This window comes from Lepus europaeus, chromosome 17 (genome assembly GCF_033115175.1).
Source record: "Lepus europaeus isolate LE1 chromosome 17, mLepTim1.pri, whole genome shotgun sequence".
Lineage (NCBI taxonomy): Eukaryota > Metazoa > Chordata > Mammalia > Lagomorpha > Leporidae > Lepus > Lepus europaeus.
The window spans coordinates 27,431,647-27,455,916 of NC_084843.1; the positions used below are offsets into that span (position 1 = coordinate 27,431,647).

Below are 24,270 nucleotides of genomic sequence, written 5' to 3' on the forward strand. Positions count from 1 at the left end.
TTTCAGGCATCTTAGTTGCCAAAGTGATTTTTTGCATGTAGGCCATCTGAAAGCTTTTCTCTGAAGATTGTTTCCTAGGGTTCTGTATGACTTCAGTGAATGACTCATAGGGTTCTGGAACTTTGACATTTTATTATATGTGGCTATTGCTATTTGTGGTGAATAGAAGCAAATGGAGTCCATGGTGCTAAGTCATTTTAGGTTCCTTAAAACAGCAGGACAATTAAGGGGTGCCATAAGAATGTGTTGGATAAAATTATGTCAGATGCAGGGTTGGTCTGGATCTTGCGGAAGCACCGCTCACTCACAGGAGTGAGCTGTCAGTCAATCGACAGGAGAAAGTGCTTTCAGTTTTGTGAAACCTCTGTGTTTTCTTCCATTCCTTGCTTTCTTTGTGCCTGGGATTTTTCCATTTTCTCAACAGTTATTAAATTGTTTTTGCAAACAATTGAGAAATTAACGTTGAGTAAAGAGGCAAACCCAACAGATGGAGAACTTGATTTAGCTCCAGATGTAAGCCTTGCCAGACATTCCTGTAATAGTAATGCACGTATTTACAACTTGGTATAGATTCTAATGTGTGACAGAGCTGGGATGTGGTGTTTGTTTATGGATCTTTCTTTTTTTCCAAAGGTAAAATGTCCTTTCCCTGCAATGATTTAGCATGGTGTTTGGCGCATCCAGGAATAAAAGGAAAAGTGTGAAATGTGTGTGCTAGGGGGCTGGGATGAGGGCGCATGGGGAGAGATGTGCTAACAAGATTGCACAGTGAAGGTTGCTCTGTCTTACCTGGCCCTGGAGACATGTTACAACAAACGTAGCTTTATAAATCTCACAAATATGTGCATGTCTACACTTAGCAAATAATCTTAGGTACTATGGGGGGTCTTCTGGTAGAGGAGATTTTCTTTAAGGATCAGGAGATACAAACTGCCTTCTCCTAAATATCCCTTTGTGACCGGAGGGCAGGGTGACACATGAGCGTGTTTGAGTGAAGCACCAGGTCTGGGCTCCAGTATGAAGTGCATTCGGGCACAGTTTATGTTTTGTTTGCTCATGTATTTACATAGGCTTTTCAGGCAGCTCCTTTTTATCTGGGGCCTGTTTTCCTCGATCACATTTCTTTATGCTTGCTTTATCTCCAACTTTGTTGCTTTCCTCTCAGTGGTTTCTGGCTTGGCTGCTGTCCTTATTCTTCCCAAAGGCCATCAAGCAGCTAATTTAAGCTTTTGGCCTCTTCTTTTTTTGAATAGCCAGGGGAGCACTGGACTTGAAAGGATGCCTGTAACTGTGACCTTTCTTCTCTTTGCATGACTCTGTCAGGCCTCTACCTTCCTTTTCATTTCCCAAACTTACCTGATGAACTCACTGCAGAGAATTATCTCATCATTTTCACTGTTGCTAATTAACAAGTCTCAGAAGTATATATCCTTAAAGTAGCAAAGATCCATTGCATTTTCTTGAGAGGTCATTGGAAAGACCTGTTTGAATCTTACCATGCTAAGTCCAGTTCAAGGAAAAATACTGCTGGGATTAAGCACAGGTTTGCCTTTTCCCACTTTTTATTCTATTCTGTTTTTGCTTGCTAAATGCCAGACTTTGTGTTGCTCTTTTGTATACTCTCTTCCTTAATCTTCAAATTCTATAGGATATATTACATGTGTCTTATAATATACTTTTCACTAGTAAGGGAACAGAGCCATTAAAGGTATTCTAAACTCTGGAAGGTCCCACAGTTTGTTGGCAAAGCTGAAAATTAATCACAGGTCATGTAATTCTTAAGTCTAGGACTCTTTCTTCCATACTGTAATGCCTCCTTCTATACAGTTACATCAAAGGCTGCCATAGAGGCAAACAGAAATCTTAGTATAATGTTACTGTGTGTCCCTGAGCTAGCCACTGGATCTCATTCTACCATCTATAAAATGGGAATGCTGGCGATAGCAGCTTTTTCACAGGGTAGTGGTGGTAAAAATGATGTATGTAAAAATTCTTTTTTTTTTTAAAGATTTATTTATTTACTTGAAAGGCAAAGTTACAGAGAGGCAGGGGCAGAGAGAGAGAGAGAGCGTGCGCGCGAGTTTCCATCCATTGGTTCACTCCCTAGTTGTCCACAATGGCTGAAGCTGCTTCAATCTAAAGCCAGAAGCCAGGAGCTTCTTCCGGGTCTCCCATGTGGCTTCAGGGACCCAAGCATTTGGACCACCTTCCACTGCTTTTTCCCAGGCCATTAGCAGAGAGCTGGATCGGAAGTGGAGCAGCCAGGACCCGAACCAGTACCCATATGGATGCCAGCACTGTAGGTGGCAGCTTTACCTGATATGCCACAGTGCTGGCCTCGTTGAAAATTCTTTAGTAAACTATAAAATACTGGCCATTTCATTTAGCTTAGTGCCTTCAAGGGTTATCTGTGTTGTAGCATGTGTCAGAATCTCCTTTTTAGACTAATACTCTGCTACATTATGTATACACCACATTTTGTTTATTCATTCATCTGTTGGTGGACACTGGAATTGCTTCACCTTTTTTCTTTTTGTAAACGTTAAGGAGTTATCTTAACTTTGAAGGATGTCTTGCTTGTCTTTGTAGGTGGACCTTGATGGCTTGGATGAAGGTGGTCCAAGGAATGTTCTTTACTGGGTTAGAATTCTCTTAGCTGAGGGCAAAAAAAGGGTCTGCCTTTCTTCTCAGAAGCCTGTGCTCCACCAAGACAGTGTGATGAGTGCTGCTTTGCGCCCTTTGCTGTTCTCTGACAGCTTGTGCCGTGCATCCATGACACAATTATAGTTGAGAGAACAAGAAAATCCGAGCTATAGGTCTCCCAGGAATAGTGTGGGGCATTTAACTACTGGTCACCAGGTTGATTATCAAGAATAGACTATGTAAAGACTTAGCAAAATTGTGAGGGTGTGCATAATTCATTCACTTCTATTTATAAAGGCTTTTCTTTTCTCATTCCACTCATGGAAAGGATTTCTAAGGCAGAATGAATATACTCTTAGCCATCTCTCCTGTAGCATTTTTTTGTTTTTGACAGTTATTGGAAAGGACTAGGTTGTGTCTGAGATGTTCAGACACCTTACAGCTGGGCCACCTCCCAGACTGTTTTGCCTTTTGATGAGGACTCCGAATGGTGTCTTTGGGATGTCTTGGAATGCAGAGCATCTGATGTCTGCCCTCACGACGTCTCTGCAGCAGGTGAGAGGCAGCAGAAGGGCTTCAGGCGTTCCTGTGGTTGGGAGTTTAGATTGTGACAAGTGAAAATTAGGAGTACTTCCTGCACTTGAAGGCTTAAATTTGCTCAAGTGTCAGTCTCCTTGCTTTTCACTTGTCTTTCATGGCTTAGTCATGCTAGTTCTTTAATTGTCAAAGTTATTTGTGTTTAAACAAATTGTCTCTCTCTTCCTGTTTGATCTTTCAGTGAGATTCTTAAAATGCAGCTGCTTAGAAACCGCTATTTTTATTGGAACACCTGATGTCACCAACAAACAGGGCCCTGTGGTTTTTCCTCCCCAGAGAAGAGTTGTTTTATTGCTTTGCCATAAGAAGAATAAAATATATATTCCTCCACCTTTAAGATTCTGCTTTTCAGTGTAATTATTACTTTAGCTGCCTCCACAGAGCAAGGGTCCACAAAAGACTATTTTGACGGGTCATGCGTTGGGCTTGAAGGAAAATATTTGGGAAGTTTTGCTTGGAGACTTCTGTGTTAAATATTTCCTGCCACCACTCAGCTGGCTCTCCCCGTGAGATTTTGTACTTTAGGAGGATGTCTGTTGACTATTAACCTAATTAGTTGAAAGAAAAGAAAAATGTTAGACTAAAATCTGACCTTCATCTAACCAAACAACTTTCAAGGTAAGTAATTCGAAGCCCTTAGTGAATCTCTTCAAGTTAATATCTTAGTGCTTTTCACTTAATGAGCATTTTATTAGCACCAGGTTCAAAATTGTATTCTGTAATTGCTCACAGAAAGAAATAGTGGCTGAATCACTGTGAATAGGTGTTTTTCCTGATCTGTAATTTTCTTCAGATAAAGTTTTAACTCTGTGATTAGTGTACTAGTTTTTTTCTTCATTTGGACTATATTAAGCTGAAGTTTACTTTTTCTTTGAAATTGAGTTTTAGATGCTGCTATTGTTAGTTATAAGCCCGGGTTTGGAAAGAGGATTTAGTGCGTTTTTTTAAGTCTCTCAGTTATTCATCTGGAAGTTCGCCTCCAGTGCCCCTGTTCATGGCATGATCTTTTTGTTCTAACGCTGAGGCGGTCTCCCTCATTCTTCCTGCTTCTGTGCTTATGTAGCTGTTTTCCTTTGCTCTGAAAATCATCTCTCCCTCCAGAAACAAAAGGAAAAAAATCTTTACGTGTGTACTTCTGAGAAGGCTGAGGAACAGCCTCTCAGGAGCCTCTAGACAATGAGGTTCCTTGAGCATAGCACCTTTTCGGAAAGGCTGTGTGTAGAATTCTGAATGTCACACAAAAAATAAGCCCTCAGACCATAATCATTGTTGATGGCAGCAAAGAGGGTTGGGAAGGGAATGTGAGGTAAGCCAACCTAGGTCTCCACAACGCGCCTTGCCCCGCACACCTGTTTGGGCCACGATATTTGCCTCATAGCCACAGTTCTCCTACCAAAATGGATGTGTTGAGAGAAGGAGTGGTTTGATGCCCAGGCGCTTCAGCTGAGGGCTGCACCTTAGCCTAATGAAAAGTAAATATGGACTAAGGTGATTAGTGATAGGAGCAGAGGCGTTGGCTGATGAATCTTGAATACCAGAAGTATGTGCACAAAACTTCCTGTTCTGCTTGTTTGCTCTAAGGTGGCAGATAGGCTCAGATTATCCCCCGAGTTAGAGCTCATCAATAATGACCCTTCATTAATCAGGCCCTGCTGATCTCCCATTAGAGGGAATTAAAAGCGTTATGCAAATACAAAGCATCAAATGAAGCTGCTATAATATTGTTTGCCCAGGGACTGGGAGCATTACATATTATTCTAATAGTCACTGTTCCCTGATTTTTTAAGACTTCGGCTAGAAACGAAAATCCAAATACCAAATCTCATGTGGTTAATCATCTGTTTTGCCCTAGCTTGCTTTGCTGCAAAGTGAAGTTTTGTATTATGTCATAGCTGGGCTTAGTGAACTGCAGTGCAATAAACAATCTGCGACTGGGGCCAGCGCTGTGGCATAGTGGGTAAAGCTGCTGCCTGCAGTGCCGGCATCCCATATGGGCGCCAATTTGAGTCCCAGCTGCTCCAAATCCGATCCAGCTCTCTGCTATGGCATGGGAAAGTAGTAGAAGATGGCCCAAGTCCTTGGGCCCCTGCACCCGCATGGGAGACCCGAAGAAAGCTCCTGGCTCCTGGTTTTGGATCGGTGTAGCTCCAACCATTGCGGCCACCTGGGGAGTGAGCCAATGGAAGGAAGATCTACCTTCTCTCTCTCCCCTTCTGCCTCTCTGTAACTCTGTCTTTCAAATAATAAATAAATAAATACTAAAAGAAAAAAATCTGTGATTTAGGAGACTCAGATATTGTAATGAAATAATAAGATTAAGCTGTGAATTTATTTTAGATTTTTGGTATATTTGTTTATTTGAAAGAGAGAGAGAAAGAGAAATAGAGCAAGGGTGCTCCCATCTGATGTTTCACTTTCCAGATGCCCACAGTCTTTGGGGTTGTGCCAGAATTTAAGCCAGAAGCCAGGAACTTTTTTTTTTTTTTTTAAAGATTTATTTGAGAGGTAGAGTTATAGACAATGAGAGGGAGAGACAGAGAGAAAGGTCTTCTATCCACTGGTTCACTCCCCAAATGGCCGCAGTGGGCAGAGCTGCGATGATCTGAAGCCAGGAGCCAGGAACTTCCTCCAGGTTTCCCACATGGGTGCAGGGGCCCAAGGGCCTGGCCATCTTCTGTTGCAGAAGCCAAGAACTTAATCCAGATCTCCCTGGTTGATAGTAGGAACCAAATCCCTTGAACCATCACCACTGCATTAGCAAGAAGCTGAATCAGGAATCGGAGCCAAGAGTCAACCCCAGGTACTCTGATATGGTACTTGGGTACCTTAACTGCTAGGCCAAGCACTCGCCCCTCAGCTATGGTTTTAGGTGAGTGTGACTTCGGCGTATGAAACCCCTGTTAAATCTATCCCGAAACACCCCTGGATTCTTTTTCTACTTTGCCTTCACCACTTTTTTTCACTTGTGGTAAAACATACAAAACACAAACTTACCATTTTAATTATATAGTTCAGTAGCGTTATGAACATTCACAATTTTATGCAACCATCACCATCATAAACCTCCTGAACTTTTTCTTCAGCTAAAACTCTGTCCTCATTAAAGACTAGCTTTCCATTCCCTCCTCCTCCCACCCTCTGGCCAACACCATTCTGTTTGCCGTATCTATGAATTTGACCACTCTGGGAACTTCTAGTAGAGGAATCATGCGGTATTTTCCTTTGTGGCTAGCCTATCGCATTTAGTGTATATATATAGTATACACACTATATACTATACATATAGTATATATAAATATATAGCATATATAGTAATAGTATATATAGTATATGTAGTAACAGTATATACTATATATATATAGTATATATAGTAACAGTATATACTATATATATATAGTATATATAGTAACAGTATATACTATATATATATAGTATATATAGTCCTCAGATTTAGCATTTGTTGGGGCTGGCATTGTGACGTAGCAGGTAAAAACATCGCCTGCAGTGCCTGCATCCCATATGAACGCTGGTTCGAATTCTGGCTGCTCCACTTCTGATCCAGCTCTCTGTTATGGCCTGAGTCAGCAGTAGAAGATGGCCCAAGTCCTTGGGCACCTTCACCCACGTGGGAGACCTGGAAGAAGCTCCTGACTCCTGGCTTCAGATCAGCACAGCTCCGGCCATTGTGACCATTTGGGGAGTGAACCAGTGGATGGAAGATCTCTCTCTCTGCCTCTCCTTCTCTCTCTGTGTAACTCTGACTTTCAAATAAATAAATAAATCTTAAAAAAAAAAAAAAAAGATTTAGCATGTGTTCGAATTGCCTTTTTTTTTTTTTTTTTTTTTTTAAGATTTTATGTAAGAGGCAGAATTACAGACAGAGGAGAGACAGAGAGAGAGGTCTTCCATCTACTGGTTCACTCCCCAAATGGCTACAACAGCTGGAGCTGAGCTGATCTGAAGCCAGGCACCAGGAGCTTCTTCTGAGTCTCCTGCATGGGTGCAGGGGCCCAAGCTCTTGGGCCATCTCCACTGCTTTCCTTGGCTATTAGCAGAGAGATGGATTGTAAGAGGAGCAGCCAGGACACTAACCAGCACTGATATGGATTGTTGGCACCATAGGCAGAGGCATAGCCTACTACACCACAGCACCAGTCCCTAGAATTTCCTTTTGAAAACTGAATACTATTTTTTATGTTATGTGTCACATTGTATCTCCCCATTGTCATATTGATGGACCTTTGGGTTGCTTCCACCTTTTAGCTATTGTGAATAATGCTACTGTCAGTGTGAGTGTACATAAATCTCTGTGAGATCCTATTTTCTTTTCTAAGGGGTCTATAACCAGAATTGAAATTATTGGATTATATGATAATTGTATGAATATCGTTTTGAGTAACTGCCAGACTGTGACTCAAAGTGGCATACTCTTTACATACCAGTTTCTCCACAGTCTTGCCAAGTCTGATATTTTGGGGGGCTTCTTTTGTTTGTTTATTTTTGGGTGTAGTTGTTCTAATGTTTATGAGCTATTATTTCATTGTGATTTTAATTTGAATTTCTCTAGCAACTAGTGATGTTGAGCATTTTTCATAGGCTTATTGGCCTTTTTTACATCTTATTTGGAGAAATGTCTGTTAAAAAAGTATTCTGTTGTTTGCACATGGTTTGAGTACACCCCTTAAAGGTTCATATTTGCTGGAAGCTTGGTCTGCAGTTGGTAGTGTTAGGAGATGGTGGACTCTTTAAGAGATTGGGCTTAGGGGCAGACATGTGGTACAGTGGGTTAAGTTACTGCTTGGGATTCTAGCATTCCACATCGGAGTGCTGATCAGAGTTCTGGATCTTCTACTTCCTGTGCAGCTTTCTGTTAATGTGCCTGGGGATGTGGCGGGTTATGGCCCAGGTACTTTGGTTCCTGCCACATGGGAGGCTGTCTCTCTGTCTCTTTTTTTCTTTCTCTGTCTTTCCCTCTATCTCTGTCACTCTGCTTTTCAAATAAATAAATAAATCTCTAAATAAAGAAGTTGGGAAGTAGTCCTTCTGTATTTTGGAACAGCTTGTGAAGAATTACAGAGAAAGAGGTAGAGACAGAGAAAAGGAGAGAGGTCTTCCATCTGCTGGTTCACTCCTCAAATGGCCACAACAGCTGGGGCCAGGCCAGGCTGAAGCCAGGAACCAGGAACTTCATCCAGATCTCTCACGTGGGTGCAGGGGCCCAAGGACTTGGGCCATCCTCTGCTGCTTTCCTGGGCACATTAGCAGGGAGCTGGATCAGAAGTAGGGCAGCCAAGAGCCAAACTGGTACCCATATGGGATCCTTGCACTGCGGACAGCTGATTAACGCACTGTACCACAGTACTGGTTCCTGAGTCTTGCTTTCTTTATTTTTTTCTGAAAAATCTCTACTTTTTGATTAGATTGTTTATGCCATTCACATTTAATGTTATTGATATAGTTGGATTTACATTTGCCACTGAACTTCTTGTTTTATATGTCATGTCTTTTGTGTTTCTCTGTTCCTCTTTATTTTTTGTTTTATTTTGTTTTCTTTTACATTGAGTACTACTATCTTCTAATCTGGCATTTTTATTTCTTTATTGATCTTTTTCACTATTTTAAAGATTATTTCCGTGGTGATTGTTCTGTTGCTCATAATACACATTTTAAGAGTTGACTTCAGATTTATACACCAATACCCATTTCAGTAAACTTTATTTGGAAAACACACACACACAAACACACACACAGAGGAATTCTGTATGTTTCCTGAGAAAGTGAGGACTTGTTAGAACCAAGATATATAATTCTGTTTACTGGATCATATCTGGAGCTAAGACTATATGATAGTGTGGGAGAAAGTCTATATTTGGATTTTAGATACATACAACTGCTTTATAGGGGATTTTCTTACTTGTAGGTGTCAAGCACAGCACTTCAGATCCTGCTCTGTTCCTTGGGGGAACTAATAGCCCACAGTTATTTCTTTTTCTGTGCTCAAAATGTGAGCAGTCAGAGCTCATTGGCTCTTAATGCCTGCATGTTGAGCGCTATAAGAAAGAAAAAATATAAGTACAAAAGTGACAGGACTAATTGGTGAACAGTAGTTTTGAGGGTATATAATTTTGAGAGGACACAATATTTGGATGTGAGGTGATTGAAGGGGTTGTTGGGTGTGTTCTTTTATTTATGGCATGAGGGTTGTTTTGTGGAAGGTTATTTTTGGCCTGTGTCCTGTCTCTTGCATCTCATTTTCTCCCAGTGAGGTAGGGGCTCCTGATTGTGGCCAGTGTTTGTTGGGTCAGATCAGGGGCTATTTCTGGAGTATTGGTCCCAGGAAAAGAGGAGTAAACCTTGAGCTCAGCCTCTGTCTTGAGTTAAGCCTACTGGGCTATGAAATAAAAGGATCGTCTTAGTGGTTTTCAAGTCCATGTTTTCAGAGTGCCAGCTGAAGCCTCCTACATTTGGGGCCTTACCCTTTGTGAAGTCTAGGGTTTAATAGAAAATGTGAATAGCCAACTTGAGGAACCTTGTAAAAGCATTTTATTATAATTGTCTACTCATTGGGAGAGGTACTCTAAGTATCTGGTGACCTTATTTTGAATGTTGTTTTGGCAAATAATTGGACAGTCTTTTTTGCTTGTTAATTACACTGACATTTTCTCTTTCTTAATGAATTATGTCAGATATTTCCTGAGCTTTTTGGAGATGACTGGGAAGAACTGCCTTTTGTGACTGAGCCAATGATAATAGAGTAGTTGCTTCCTAAACTGGAGCTAACTAAGAGCCCTGGGCCTGGAGGTGAATTGAAAGGGATGTGTTAGGAGCAAATAGTTGCAGATGAAATTTACTAGAGCAGTCAGTCACTGGATGATTGGCAGTTTGCTCCAGAACGTTCTAGCCCTTAGTCCCAGGTGTGTGGTTCAGCGCCCGCTCCCCCCACCCCACACACACCATGACAGGAGAATCCGTTCTTTTGTCTGTCTAGGTCCACAGTTTCACTCTGTTCCTTATTTCTGTAGGCATGTGTTTGCACAGCACAGGCATCTTGTTTGTACTTGTTCCACTAGTAGCCTATAGGATTTCCTACCTATAATTTTATGCTGTGGCAAATTAATTTTTAAATTTAGTGTTAACTTTTTATGGGTATCTGAGATGAGCTATCTAATGTACATCCTTTATTCTGCTAATCAGCAGGGCCTACCATATACTATTTCCGGTTTCTGTAGGCATCAAAATATTGGGATGAGAGGGATTGAGAGTAAAGAATGAATGAGGGGCAGTGTGATGTGTTTGTGTGAAATAGGTAGGATCCTTTCTTTGGAAACCTGTGGTTGGAGGAGCATTCCTTTGTTCTGTTTCTGTCACTGTTTCCTTATTTTTACAGTTCCTTCTGACAACTAGAAATTGAGAGCCAGAGGGACAGTCAAGGTGACCTAAAACTGCTAGTGTGTCATAGGAGCTCAGGAAGAAAGGTGTTTTCAGTAAACTCATTATCTAACGGGCTCATAAAGGAAGGTTGGGGCTAGAGTTTGTGGATCCAAACCCTGCCCTTCCTGGCTTCTGCCCTTTGCCAGCCAGCTCTTCTCTCCCTCTGGCTCACTGGAGATGAATTGTTTTGCCAGCACAACCATCCTTGGTCCTTTGGGGGAAGTCTTGCCTCTAAATGTTATTGATCCCAAGGAAAAAAAAATTGTTTGTCCTGAGTAAAGGTTGATTTTTCTTTTTTCTTTGTTTTCCAAAGGAGCACTTATTACGGAATATAGACATTTAATAATGGCTTAGTGGGGCCGGTGGTGTGGTGTAGTAGGTTAAGCCTCCACCTGCGGTGCCAGCATGCCATATGGGCACCAGTTCAAGGCCCTGCTGCTCCACTTCTGATCCAGCTCCCTGCTAATGGCCTGGGAAAACAGTGGAAGATAGCCTAAATGCTTGGACCCCTGCACCCATGTGGGAGACCCAGAAGAAGCCCTTGAATCCTGACTTCAGCTTGGCTGAGCCCTGGCTGTTACAATCATCTAGGGAATGGACCAGCGAATGGAAGATATTCATTCTTTTTTTCCCTGTCTGTCTCTCTCCTCCCTCTTCCTCTCTCCCTCTCTCCATATAACTTTCAAGTAAAATTTTTAAAAAATTAATGGTTTATTTTATGAAATATTGCCTCCTCATAATAACTTACATAAAGTCTAGCCACAAAAAGGATAAACAGATCCCTGGTTCCTTTCCTTTTCCATCCTATATCTAGGATTATTTTGAAAAAAAGTCCTTGCTAGACTGTGGGAAGTTCTTCATCTGATTTATTATTTTTCCCTGGTCTCCGCTTACCTTTCCCAAAAGTCAGAGTGAAACTCTGGTCATATAACTCAGATACCCTAACCATATTGAACAGAGTTGTCAATCTGCTAATGAGAAAAAGAATCTATTGCTATTGGGTAGCAATATATTAACTTAGCAGCCAACCCAGACATCTCTTCAGTGGATAAAACTCTAATTTTCCTTGAACTGCTGCAAACAATATGAGACGTGTCCTGGGCTCCATTGAGAGTCTAATCACTCTGAACTCTCAGATTTATATCAGAATGGTTGATGCAGGGAGCGCCTTATTTCTGTTAGACTTTGACCTTGCAGGTTAGCAGGGACTGAATCACCAAAAGAACCTAAGAGGCGCGAACTCAAAAGGCTTCCATAGCCTTGGCAACTCATGACTAGAGCCTAGGGAGATTACTGACACCATAAACAAGAGTGTCAGATTGTTAAGTCAACAACAGGAGTCACTGTGTGCTTGCTTCTCACGTGGGATCTCTGTCCTTAATGTGTTGTCCAATGTGAAGTAATGCTATAACTAGTACTGAAACAGTATTTTACACTTTGTGTTTCTGTGTGGGTGCAAACTGATGAAATCTTTACATACTATATATTAAATCAATAAAAACAAACAAACAAGAACCTAAGAGGCCATCCTTATCCCAGTCCCCTTCCCAAAGCATAGATGTCATTTGTTAGTGATACATCCAGTCTGCTTGAGTACTTGGTCACACAATGCTTGATACTTCAGGCTTCAGACTTTCTAATTTTTTAACAATGGGAATTTCTTCCTTACATTAGAATCTTCTTCTTTATAACCTGAACCTACTGAATTCTATTCTCATATGCAACACAAAGAAATTTACTCTGTTTTATAAATGTTAACATCTGACTATCCTTTTATGTGTATGACATTCTTCCGTAACTTGTTTTTCATAATGAATAGTTTCAAAATCTGTGGTATGGGGTGGGCATTTGGCCTAGCACTTAAGAAGTGGGTTAAGGTGCTTATGTTGGGGCTGGTATTGTTGCATAATGAGTTAGGCCACCGCTTATGAGGCTGGTGTCCCATATGTGCACTGCTCCCCTTCTGATCCAGCTCCCTCCTATTAGCCTGGAAAAAACAGCAGAATATGTCTCAAATGTTTGGGCCACTGCCACCCACATGGGAGACCTAGATGATACGCCTGGCTCCCGGCTTTGGCCTGGTCCAGCCCAGGGTGTTGTGGCCATTTGGGGAGTGAACCATCGGAAAGACTCTCTCCCTATGTTTCTGTCTCTCTCTGTAACTCTGCCTTTCCAATAAATCAATAAACCTTTAAAAGAAAAAAAAAAAAAAGATGCTTGTGTTGCATATTGCTGCCTGGGTTAAATGCTTACTGTGCTCCTGACTTCAGCTTCCTGCTAATACAGATCCTGGGAAGCAGTGGGGATGGTTTAAGAGATTGGGTTCCTGCTACTCATGTGGGAGACCTGGATTGAGTTACTGGCTTCTGCCCCTTCCCTGGGACCATTTTGGGGAGTGAACCAATGAGTGGAGCACTCTGTCTGCCTGTCTCTGCCTCTCAAATTTAAAAAAAAAGGGGTGGGGGAGGAAGGAAGAAAAAGAAATGAAACTCAGATATGCTGTGACTATTCTTTGCACATGCTCTTTTAAATTTACCTCCTAAAGTATGGTGTTAGAGTGTCCTTGCACCAAATAAATACATATTCAGTAGATGTTTACTAGATTGAATGACACCTAGAGCTGGATATGGAGATGTAACTAAGTTTACAAAGCGATTGTTAGGTCTGTGATATAGACATATCTTACTTGCAGCCTCCATGGACGATATAGCAGCTAAATCACATTGTTGGTTCATAGCAAACCTTGGATCCCATTGAAATTGTCTGATCTGAAAAATGACCTGTCTCAAGCCAGCTTTCTCCCATATTATACTTGTGCAGTGGTCGTGATGTTTTGTTTTGTTGTGCTATGTTTTTTTAATTTTTTTTAAAGATTTATTTATTTTATTTGATAGAGTTACACAGAAAGAGAAGGGGAAGGGTGGTGGGGGCTTCTATCCACTGGTTCACTCCCCAATTGGCCGCAACAGCTGGAGCTGTGCCGATCTGAAGCTAGGAGCCAGGAGCTTCCTTCAGATCTCCCACATGGGTGCAGGGGCCCAAGCATTTGGGCCATCTTCCACTGTTTTTCCAGGCCATAGCAGAGAGCTGGATCGGAAGTGGAGCAGCCAGAACTCGAACCGGTGCCTATATGGGATGCTGACATTGCAGGCAGCAGCTTTACCTGCTATGCCATAGTGCTGGCCCCTATGTTTTATTTTTTAATACCATCTGATTGATTGTTATAAAAAAATTAAGCCTTACAGAAAAGTGCAAAAGTGAAGTAAAATAATCTAAAATCTCACCCTTCAAGATAGCTACTCTTACTGTTTTGGTGAGTCTCCTGAACATCTATTTTTTATTTGTTTGTTTTCCTTTTTAAACTAAACTATCTATAATTTTTTATCCTTGTTAAATATATCTTGTTGGTGTCAGCCCATCATTCTAGCTAATCCGGGTACTTTTTGAATCCTGATTATGTCATTCTATGTATTGGTTGTCTTGCAGCTTTGTGTCATCAGCACATTTGGTAAATATGCCTTCTAAATCCTTGTCCAGATGCTTTGATCTATTCCTGACTCTGTTACTGATTTGGTGGATGATTTGGGACTAATCTCTCTCTTTTCTGGGCTTTGGCTTGCTGCTGTTATATAAAATGGCCCTGAACACTGGAAAAATTCCTTAGGAAGCAACTGCAAAGCTCTTTGTGAAGAATGAATTTGTGAAGAAAAAATTGTAGGTGGGGAATCATCAGCCAGGGCCAGACTTGAAAAATAAGATCCTTTTATAGAAAAATTGGGAGAACAGCCTTCAATAGAGTGGTTCAGATCTTCCTCTAGCCTTCTACTCTCCCAAAACTCCAGCACAGGGATTCACCTGTGGAAGAATTAAAAAAAAAAAAAAAAAAAAAAAAAAGGCAGGCTGGGCGGGGTTGGGGTTGGGAGGTATGGAATGTGGGGGTGGGAGTGGGGGTGGTGATGGCGATGGTGATGGTGTAGGTGTAGCAAGCAAGCACTGTTTCTTACATTGAGAAATGAGAGGGAATCTACAAGTAAAGGGCATTAAATGGTCAGCCTTGAGGGAAGGGTGGGTGGGAGAGCTCTTACTGAGGAGGAAGATGTTTGTAGCTGTTTTCTCTTGAGCAAGCTTGCTGGTCACAGCAGAGGCTCTTCTGAGCTGGGGTCCTTGGTGGAGAAGTGTGGAATTCTCTGCTGCTTGCTAGTTCTTTCCTACACAAGCCTGGCCTTGCACATTGCGTTTCCCCTGGGTTTTTCCAGGAGGTTTCTGGTAATCCGAAGCTGAAACTGAGTCAGTATTTGAAGCTGGCAATTAATGACGTGGTAAGAATTTTTAGCTCCAGTAGATTAATTGTTAAATGAATTGTGTCTGCATTTTGCTGTCATTTTATTGTGATATCAGCCTAATTATAAATATAGTATTATATAGCAGAAGATAATAATAAACAGAATTATGCAGTCAGTGATCAGACTTGGGGAATTTTTAACTCTGAGGAATGATTTTCTTCTTAAACTGTCTCTTGTTTTTCTTTTTATGTAGGTTTTGATTAATTTTTACCTAGTTTATATATTTCTCCCTGGAGCCCAAATCTTGTGCATACTTTGGCAAAGTGGGCTCCTGTAAGAGATTTAATGAGTTTTTTTTTTTTTTCTGTTCTAATTGGTTCCTATATAATTTCTTTTAAAACCAGTAACATATGAGTTGGATGTCAAACACAGGGTATGCTAATGCATTTTCACTACTCTGTGCCCCAAACAACATTAATTTCTCTCTCATTTGATACCATTTTCATACAATGGGAATCCTCAGTCTCACAGAGTCTCTGGAGACAGTGATTCCTGTTGGCCTGGCGACACATCTGAAAAGGCAGCATGAGCAGCCATCCGTAGTTAGAACTCAGTGTGGGTGGCGGAGGGCGAGTCGTTCCTGACCAGGGTTTTGTCTGTTCCTCCATTTACTTGCGGAACAATTTACTGGATGGGATTCACAGAAATGGATGAAAATCTCTTCCTTTTGCCATTAAATTTGAACTAATTTCCCACTTATGCAAAAATATGAACTATTTGATAAATTCTTAAGAGTATTACATTAATGAATATGTGTAATAAAACTTGATCAAAAATGAACATATGTGAACTATGCATCCTGAAAATCAGAATGTTACTGCATCACTTGAAGCCTTTTCTGTTTAAAAATTACTTTATTGGCCGGCGCCGCGGCTCACTAGGCTAATCCTCCGCCTTGCGGCGCCGGCACACTGGGTTCTAGTCCTGGTCGGGGCGCCGGATTCTGTCCCGGTTGCCCCTCTTCCAGGCCAGCTCTCTGCTGTGGCCAGGGAGTGCAGTGGAGGATGGCCCAAGTCCTTGGGTCCTGCACCCCATGGGAGACCAGGATAAGCCCCTGGCTCCTGCTATTGGATCAGCGCGGTGCGCCGGCCGCAGCGCGCGAACCGCGGCGGCCATTGGAGGGTGAACCAACGGCAAAGGAAGACCTTTCTCTCTGTCTCTCTCTCACTGTCCACTCTGCCTGTCAAAAAAAAAAAAAATTACTTTATTACAGTTTTTTTGATTAACACATACTAGTTATACATTTTTATGGGTTACAGTTCAACTTATACACAGCATAAACCAGGCAACCAGCCTTTCCATTTCCTTTTTTGAGTGTTTGGAGTCTACCAGGTCCTCTCTTCTTAGGTGTGTAACTGAACAACCTTTTACACTGGTATACCTTCTGTGTAAGTCAAGAGCCTAGAGCATCTTTACCAACCCAGGACATTCCCTCCTAGCCTTCCTTTTTTAGCCAGTAGTTCCTTGCCCCAGAACTGTGCCCTTTTCTGACTCTGTCACCGTAAATCAGTTTTTCCCATTAACCTCATATAAGCAGAACCATGCAGTACATCCTCTTTTGATTGGCTTTTTTTCACTCAATATAAGGTTTTTAAGAGTCATCCATTTTGTGATGTATATTAGTAGTTCATTTTTTAAAAAGATTTTATTATATATATATATTTTTTTAATTTTTGACAGGCAGAGTGGACAGTGAGAGAGAGACAGAGAGAAAGGTCTTCCTTTTGCCGTTGGTTCACCCTCCAATGGCCGCCTCGGTAGGCGCGCTGCGGCCGGCGCACCGCGCTGATCCGATGGCAGGAGCCAGGTGCTTCTCCTGGTCTCCCATGGGGTGCAGGGCCCAAGCACTTGGGCCATCCTCCACTGCACTCCCGGGCCACAGCAGAGAGCTGGCCTGGAAGAGGGGCAACCGGGACAGGATCTAGCACCCCGACCGGGACTAGAACCCGGTGTGCCGGCGCCGCAAGGCGGAGGATTAGCCTAGTGAGCCGCGGCGCCGGCAAGATTTTATTATATTTACTTGAGAAAGGGAAGAAGCTCCCATCTACTGGTTCATTTCCCAGATGTCCTCAGTGGCCAAGGGCTGAGCCAGGCCCAAACTGCCAGCCAAGAACCCTCCAAGCCTGAGACTCAAGTACTTGAGCCTTTATTTGCTGCCTTCTAGGATGTACATTTATAGGAAACTGGAATCAGGAGCAGAGCTAGGACTTGAATCTAGGTACTCCATATGGGATGTGGGCGTCCCAACTGGTGTCTTAATCACTAGGCCAAATGCCTACTCTCATTCCTTTTTTTTTTTTAAAGAATAAATTTTAAGATTTTTAATTGTGGGGCTGAAATTGTGGCATAACAGGTTAGGCTTCTGCTGTGCCGCTGCCATCTGGTATCAGCCTCAGTTCAAGTCCTGGTGCTCGGCCTCCCATCCAGCTCCCTGCTGATGTCCCTGAGAAAACAGCAGAAGATGCCCAAGTGCATGTGTCCCTGCCACCCACGTGGGAGACCCAGACGGAGTTCCAGGCTTTTGGCTTTGGCTAGGCCCAGCTCTGGCCCTTGGAGCCATTTGGGGAGTGAACCAACAGATGGAATATCTCTCTCTGTTACTCTGCCTTTCAAATAAATACAATCTTTTTTAAAAAAAGATTTTGAATTGTGGCAAGAAGCATCTAATATTAAATTTACTATCTCTTTTTTAACTTTTATTTAATAAATATAAATTTTTAAAGTACAGTTTATGGATTACAATGGCTTCCCCCCCCCCATAACTTCCCTCCCACCCGCAACCCTCCCATCTCCCGCTCCTTCTCCCATTCCATTCGCATCAAGATTCATTTTCAATTCTCTTTATATACAGAAGATCAATTTAGTATAAATTAAGTAAAGATTTCAACAGTTTGCACCCACACCAAAACACAAAGTATAAAATACTGTTTGAGTACTAGTTATAGCATTAATTCACATTGTACAACACATTAAGGACAGAGCTCCTACATGAGGAGTAAGTGCACAGTGACTCCTGTTGTTGACTTAGCAAATTGACACTCTTGTTTAGGGTGTCAGTAATCACCCTGGGCTCTTGTCATGAGTTGCCAAGGCTATGGAAGCATTTTTAGTTCACCGGCTCCGATCTTATTTAAATGAGGTCATAGTCAAAGTGGAAGTTCTCTCCTCCCTTCAGAGAAAGGTACCTCCTTCTTTGATGGCCTGTTCTTTCCACTGGGATCTTACTTGCAGAGATCTTTCATTTAGGTTGTGGTGTTTTGTTTTGTTTTGTTTTGTTTTTTTTGCCAGAGTGTCTTGGCTTTCCATGCCTAAAATACTCTCATGGGCACTTCAGCCAGATCCGAATGCCTTAAGGGTTGATTCTGAGTCCAGAGTGCTATTTAGGGCATCTGCCACTCTATGAGTCTGCTGTGTATCCTGCTTCCCATGTTGGATTGTTCTCTCCTTCTTATAAATTTACTGTCTTAACCATTTCAGAGTATGCATTCAGTAATCTGAAGTATATTCACATTTTTGTGCAATAACTCCCTGAAACTTTTTCATCTTGTGAAACTGAAACTCTGTACACATTAAATAACTCCCTATTTCTGCCACCCCCAGCCCCTTAAACATACAGTATTTATATATATATATATATAAACATATATATATATATTTTTTTTTATTTGAGAGGCAGAGTTACAGAGTGGGAGAGAGAGAGGGAGATACCTTCCATCCCCTGGTTCACTCCTCGAGTGGCTGCAATGGCCAGGACTGGGCTGGGCCAGGCCAAAGCCAGGAGCCAGGAGCTTCAGCCAGGTCTCTCACATAGGTACAGGGCCCCAACCATTTGGGCCATCTTCCCCTGCTTTCCTAGGCTCATTAGCAGGGAACTGGATTAGAAGTGGAGCTACTGGGACTCAAACTGGTGCCCATAGGAGATGCCGGTGTTGCTGGCAGCAGCATGACCTGTTATGCCACAATGTCAGCTCTGCAGTATATATCTTTTTATGACTGGCTTATTTCACTTAACAGAATGTGCACAAGGTTCATTCGTGTTGTACCATGCATCAGAATTTCCACCCTTTTTAAGGCTGAATCATCTTTCATTTTATGTATATACTGCATTTTGTTCAGCCATTCATTGTTGATGAACACTTGGATTGCTTTCCCTGTTTGGCTTTTGTGAATAATGATGCATGGATGTGCAAGTATCTAGTAATTAATTCCTTTTCATTGTTGAGCAATATTTTATTATTGCATAAACATCACCACCATTCGTTTATTTATTCTCTTTCCTTTTCAGTTGGATTCTCTAAGCCTTTAATCATTTCTTGCACTATCACTGTCTAATTGTCCCCTCCACTGGCCACGCACTCGTTATTTGCAGAATTCAGTGTAAGCTCTGAAGTATAGCATACAGAGCCATTAGTATGCTTGCTAGCATCTCTGTCCTTGTCTGTCATGTAACTGCAGCTGTGCCAGGCCACCTGGGGTTCTCTGGACAAGCTGTTTTCTACTCCTGGCCCTTTGTATATATCAGCCCTCCCTGCCTGGAGTGTCCTTCCCCAGCATGTCAACTTACTCATGAAACACCAAGTACTTCAAAAAGCTCATGAACCAACGGAATTAAAAGATAAGTTGATGTTGATACAAAAAAAATTAGAAATCCATACGTACAGATTTTCAAAAAGACCATGGAATATTTGTATTATGAAATAAAAGACTATCATGGATTTCAAAAAAATTTTGTACCAAAATCTTTTTAAAATTTTAGAATTTATTTATTAGGTTGAGAGTTCCCATTTGCTAGTTCATTTACAAATGCCTCTAGTGGCTAGGACTGGACTGGACCAAAGCTAGGAACTGAAAACTTAATCCATGTCTCCCGTATGGGTGGCAGGGCTCCAGTTAATTGAGCTATCACCACTGCCCCTCAGGATCTGCGTTAGCAGAGAGCTAGAGTCAGATGTTAGAGCTGTGCCTTGAACTCAGGTGCTCAGATATGGAACACTGGCTATTAACCAGTAAGTCTTTTAATTTATGTTCAATTCCATTTTCTACAGACTTTTAAAAAAATTATTTATTTTATTTGAAAAGCGGAAAGAGAGAGAGAGAGAGAGATTATCTTTTATCCACAAATGGCCACAATGACCAGGGCTGGGCCAGGCTGAAACCAGGAGCCAGGAGCTTCTTCTAGAACTTATGTGGGTACAGGGACCCAAGCACTTGGGCCATCTTCTACTGTGTTCCCAGGCCATTAGCAGATAGCTGGATCAGAAGAGCAGCCAGGACTAGAACCGGCACCCATATGGGATGCTGGCACTGCAAGCAGAGGATAAACCTACTAGTAGCGCCACGGTGCCGGCCCCCATACCACAAGTATTAACTACCTTCTTATCTGTTGTCTCCTTTATTAGCCTCTGAGCTCTTTGAAGGCCTGCAGCATCCATGTTGTACTCATCTAAGTAACATGGTGCCTGTGTTAAGTAACTGTTTGAATGTAGATCAACAGAGATCCTGTCTTTTATTTTATTTTATTTTTGACAGGCAGAGTTAGTGAGAGAGAGAGACAGAGAGAAAGGTCTTCCTTCCTTTGGTTCACCCCCCAAATGACTGCTATGGCCAGCGGGCTGCACTGATCTGAAGCCAGGAGCCAGGTGCTTCTCCTGGTCTCCCATGGGGTGCAGGGCCCAAGCACTTGGGCCATCCTCCACTGCCTTCCTGGGCCACAGCAGAGAGCTGGACTGGAAGAGGGGCAACTGGGACAGAATCCAGCGCCCCAACTGGGACTAGAACCCGGAGTGCCGGCGCCAGAGGCAGAGGATTAGCCTAGTGAGCCTCGGCGCTGGCCAAGATCCTGTCTTTTAGATGAGTGGAAATGCATGATACTGGCTAGGCCTGATCCGGGATGGCCTGCGAGTAATGGCACTTCAGTTATTGCACTGATGAAGGGCACCCGTAAGGGCAGTTCAGAGGTAGTAGCTCACAGAAATACTGAACAGAAGTGCCAAGCAGACTCTTCCCCCAAAACAAAAAGGGTTGGTGGTCCAGCAACATAGAAGAATCGAGGTCAAGCTCATGCTCCACGCCAGGGATACTCAAGCCAAAAAACAGTTTGAAGGAAATGGTAAGGGTTAAAATCTTGATGAAAATGCCCTGGAACACATGGGATATCTGCAACAGCTTTTCTCAAGTTGTGAGCACAGGTAAGGTAGAAGTGTGCAGAGCACAAGTTTCCCTGTACAGTTCAGGAAGTTTTGAATGTTTGGTAGGACCCAGTTAAGAGAAAAGCCCCTGTGGTTGCAGCCAGCAGAGGCCTGGACTCTGCCAGGTGCTTCGATCTAGAGGGTTGTGCTAAAAAGAGAAGCAAATCCCTTTGAGACCAGTCCACGGAGAGAGAAAACAAAGTCAGCAGAAGATGGAAATATTAATGGAAAGGCTTATGAGTTCCATGAGCTTCCTTGACAGACAAAGGGCAGTTCACCTAGTCTCGGAGAGGGTGACTGGGAAGAAGGAAATAAGGAGATAGCCTCTTGTGCTTTCTCAGCTGATGTGGTGTCGCTGTGTCTTTGAAAATTGAGGCCATTCAAGCAATCAGCTTGTTGATGTTCTTCAAACTGTTAAGGCTGTTGGGGCTCAGGGAAAGTGGGTCATTGTTTAAGATAAGAAGGAGGGAAGGGAGGGAGGAAGGCTTTCTTTTCATTAAATCTCACTACATTAATATGTTCCCTCTCCCCTTTTGCTTGTAGTGAAAATTGAAATCTCTGTTTCCCTCTTCTGATTGTCCCCACTTTGGGGTTTTGGTATTATCTGTGACCTATAATTGTCATTTCTAATACTAAGCATTTTCATGAGTCATTTAACAATTATCTATGGATTTCACTAAACTGACCTAAATTTAGAACTTTTGAGAGGTTAAGATCTCTGTGCCTTTTGCCACATACCTCTACCCTGTAACCCTAATAAGCTCGTGGAGTGCTCTGGGACTGTAGCTTGATTTGAAAAGTTCAATATTCTTCAGAAATCAGTGTTCTACTAAGGCTGACAGTTCATTGTCTCCTACACAATTTTGAGTCAGGATAACAAATTAGAGTTTGGGATACATTACAGATGATAAATGTGACTTCCTTTAAGGGAAATCCATTTGTTTTGGTTAGTGTTTCTGTGATTAATTACTTGCCAGATTAAATTGCGCTATAAAAATGCATAGTATTTTATTCGATTGCTCTTCATGGTGATTAATTAGGCCATACTGTTGCTTGTATGTTAATTATGCTGACTTTTTTTTTTCCTACTCTCTAGCTTAATTAATACAGCGTTTATTTAAAAGACTGTTTTTAGGACAGGATACTGTCTGTTGTAGGGATAACAAAGCCCAATATTGTTTCTAGGCTGGTGTTAGGGAGTGACACTTCAGATTTTCAGAGTATATTCTATATTAGTCCTTGTCTGTATCCATAATTTACAAAAAGTACACTAACAATGAGTGAATTGGGAAGAGTTCTCTTTGGTGTTCCTATTGTTATTAAAGATGATATACTGAAGATTCTTGGCTTAATTAAAAATATAGAAAAGAGGGGCTGGTGTTGTGGTGCAGTGAATTAAGGCATAGCTGATCAAGCAGCTGCCTGCAACACCAGCATCCCATATCAAAGTACCAGCTACTCTTCTTCTAATCCAGCTCCCTGCTAATACACCTGGGAAGGCTGCATATGATGGCCCAAGTGCTTGCGCTCCTGCCACCCACATGAGAGACACAGATGGAGTTGGTGGCTCCTGGCTTCAGCCTGGCCAGCCTTGGCTTTTGCAGCCGTTTTGGGAAATGAGCCAGCAGATAGAAGATCTCTCTATTTGTCTCTCTCTCTCTGCCTTTCAAATAAATAAGTAAATCTTTTTAAATTATAGAAAAGAAGCTGTTGGTGCAAAATGTCCTCTAAAAAGACTGTAAAGCTATATGGTAGAGTGTGTAGGGGCGGGGAGAGAATGCTGTTTCCTAGTATGCTGCAGGGTGCTGATGAGAAAGTCAGGCATATTTCGCATTTTTATTAATGATGTAGGGCTAAAAGTAAACAAAGTATTAATGAAGTTTGTAAGTGATACTGATTTGGAGATGTTTCCTACACCCAGGAGGGCAGAGAAATGATATAGATGAAGTAGAAAAAGATGTGTCAAAAAATAGCCCAGCCCTTCCCTTAGGGAAGTGCATATCTGCTTTGTAGAAGTAACATAAATAGAGTCAGGCAGATGCTTTGCACAGTAGATCTCTGAGTAGTGTGAGTGAAATGAAAACTTGACTTATACAAACGCATACAGTGACTTTATACATACCATGTCAAACTGGAGACAACCCAGGTGTCTCTCAACTGAGGAGTGGATAGTCAAATTATGGTACATAGTCTGGAAATCCCACTCATCAGTAGAAAGGAATGGACTACTGATACATGCAACAATATGGATAAATTCATTTTCATTAGATAATATGAAAGAATCCAGGCACAAAAAACTATGTGCTGTGTGATTCCATTTATATGATGTGCTGGAAATGGCAAGACTGTAGGGATAGGAGTTAGATCGGTTGCTGTCGGGGTGGGGTCAAGAGAGGTGATTGACTATAGTTGGGCACAAGGCAACTTCTGGGATAATGAAACTATTTTGTAGCTTGATTGTGGTAGGGTTTTACATATGCATTTTTCAAAATTTGAGGAACTGTACACTTGTATTAGCAAAGGTTCTCCAAAGAAACAGACCAATTAAAATAAAGATATAGGGACCGATGCTGTGGTGTAGCGGGTAAAGCTGCCGCCTGCAGTGCTGGCATCCCATATGGGCACCAGTTCCCAGCCGCTCCACTTCCAATCCAGCTCTCTGCTATGGCCTGGGAAAACAGTGAAAGATGGTCCAAGTTCTTGGGCTCCTGAACCCATGTGGGAGACCCGGAAAAAGCTCCTGGCTCCTGGCTTCAGATTGGCCCAGCTCCAACTGTTGCAACCTTTTGGGGAGTGAACCAGTGGACGGAAGAGCTCTCTCACTTGCTTGCTCTCTCCCTCTGCCTCTCTCTCTCTCCATAACTCTTCCTTTCAAATAAATAAATCAATATTAAAAAATAAAATAAAAGATACAGATGTAGATTTCCAAGAGGAAGTGTTTTACAGGAATTGACTCACATGATAATGGCACCTGAGACATCCAACTCACACCATCTGCAAGCCGACCAGGAAAGCCAGTGGTGTCATTCACTCTGTAATCCAAGCCCCTGAGAACCAGGGGAGCTGAC

The 24,270-nt window shown here is 42.1% G+C and overlaps 1 protein-coding gene across 4 annotated transcripts in view; it reads left to right on the plus strand.

The window, feature by feature from the left end:
* The window catches only part of ARMH3 (armadillo like helical domain containing 3), a 215,393-nt gene that overhangs the window by 113,121 nt on the left and 78,002 nt on the right, over nt 1-24,270 (plus strand). The window lies entirely within an intron of this gene.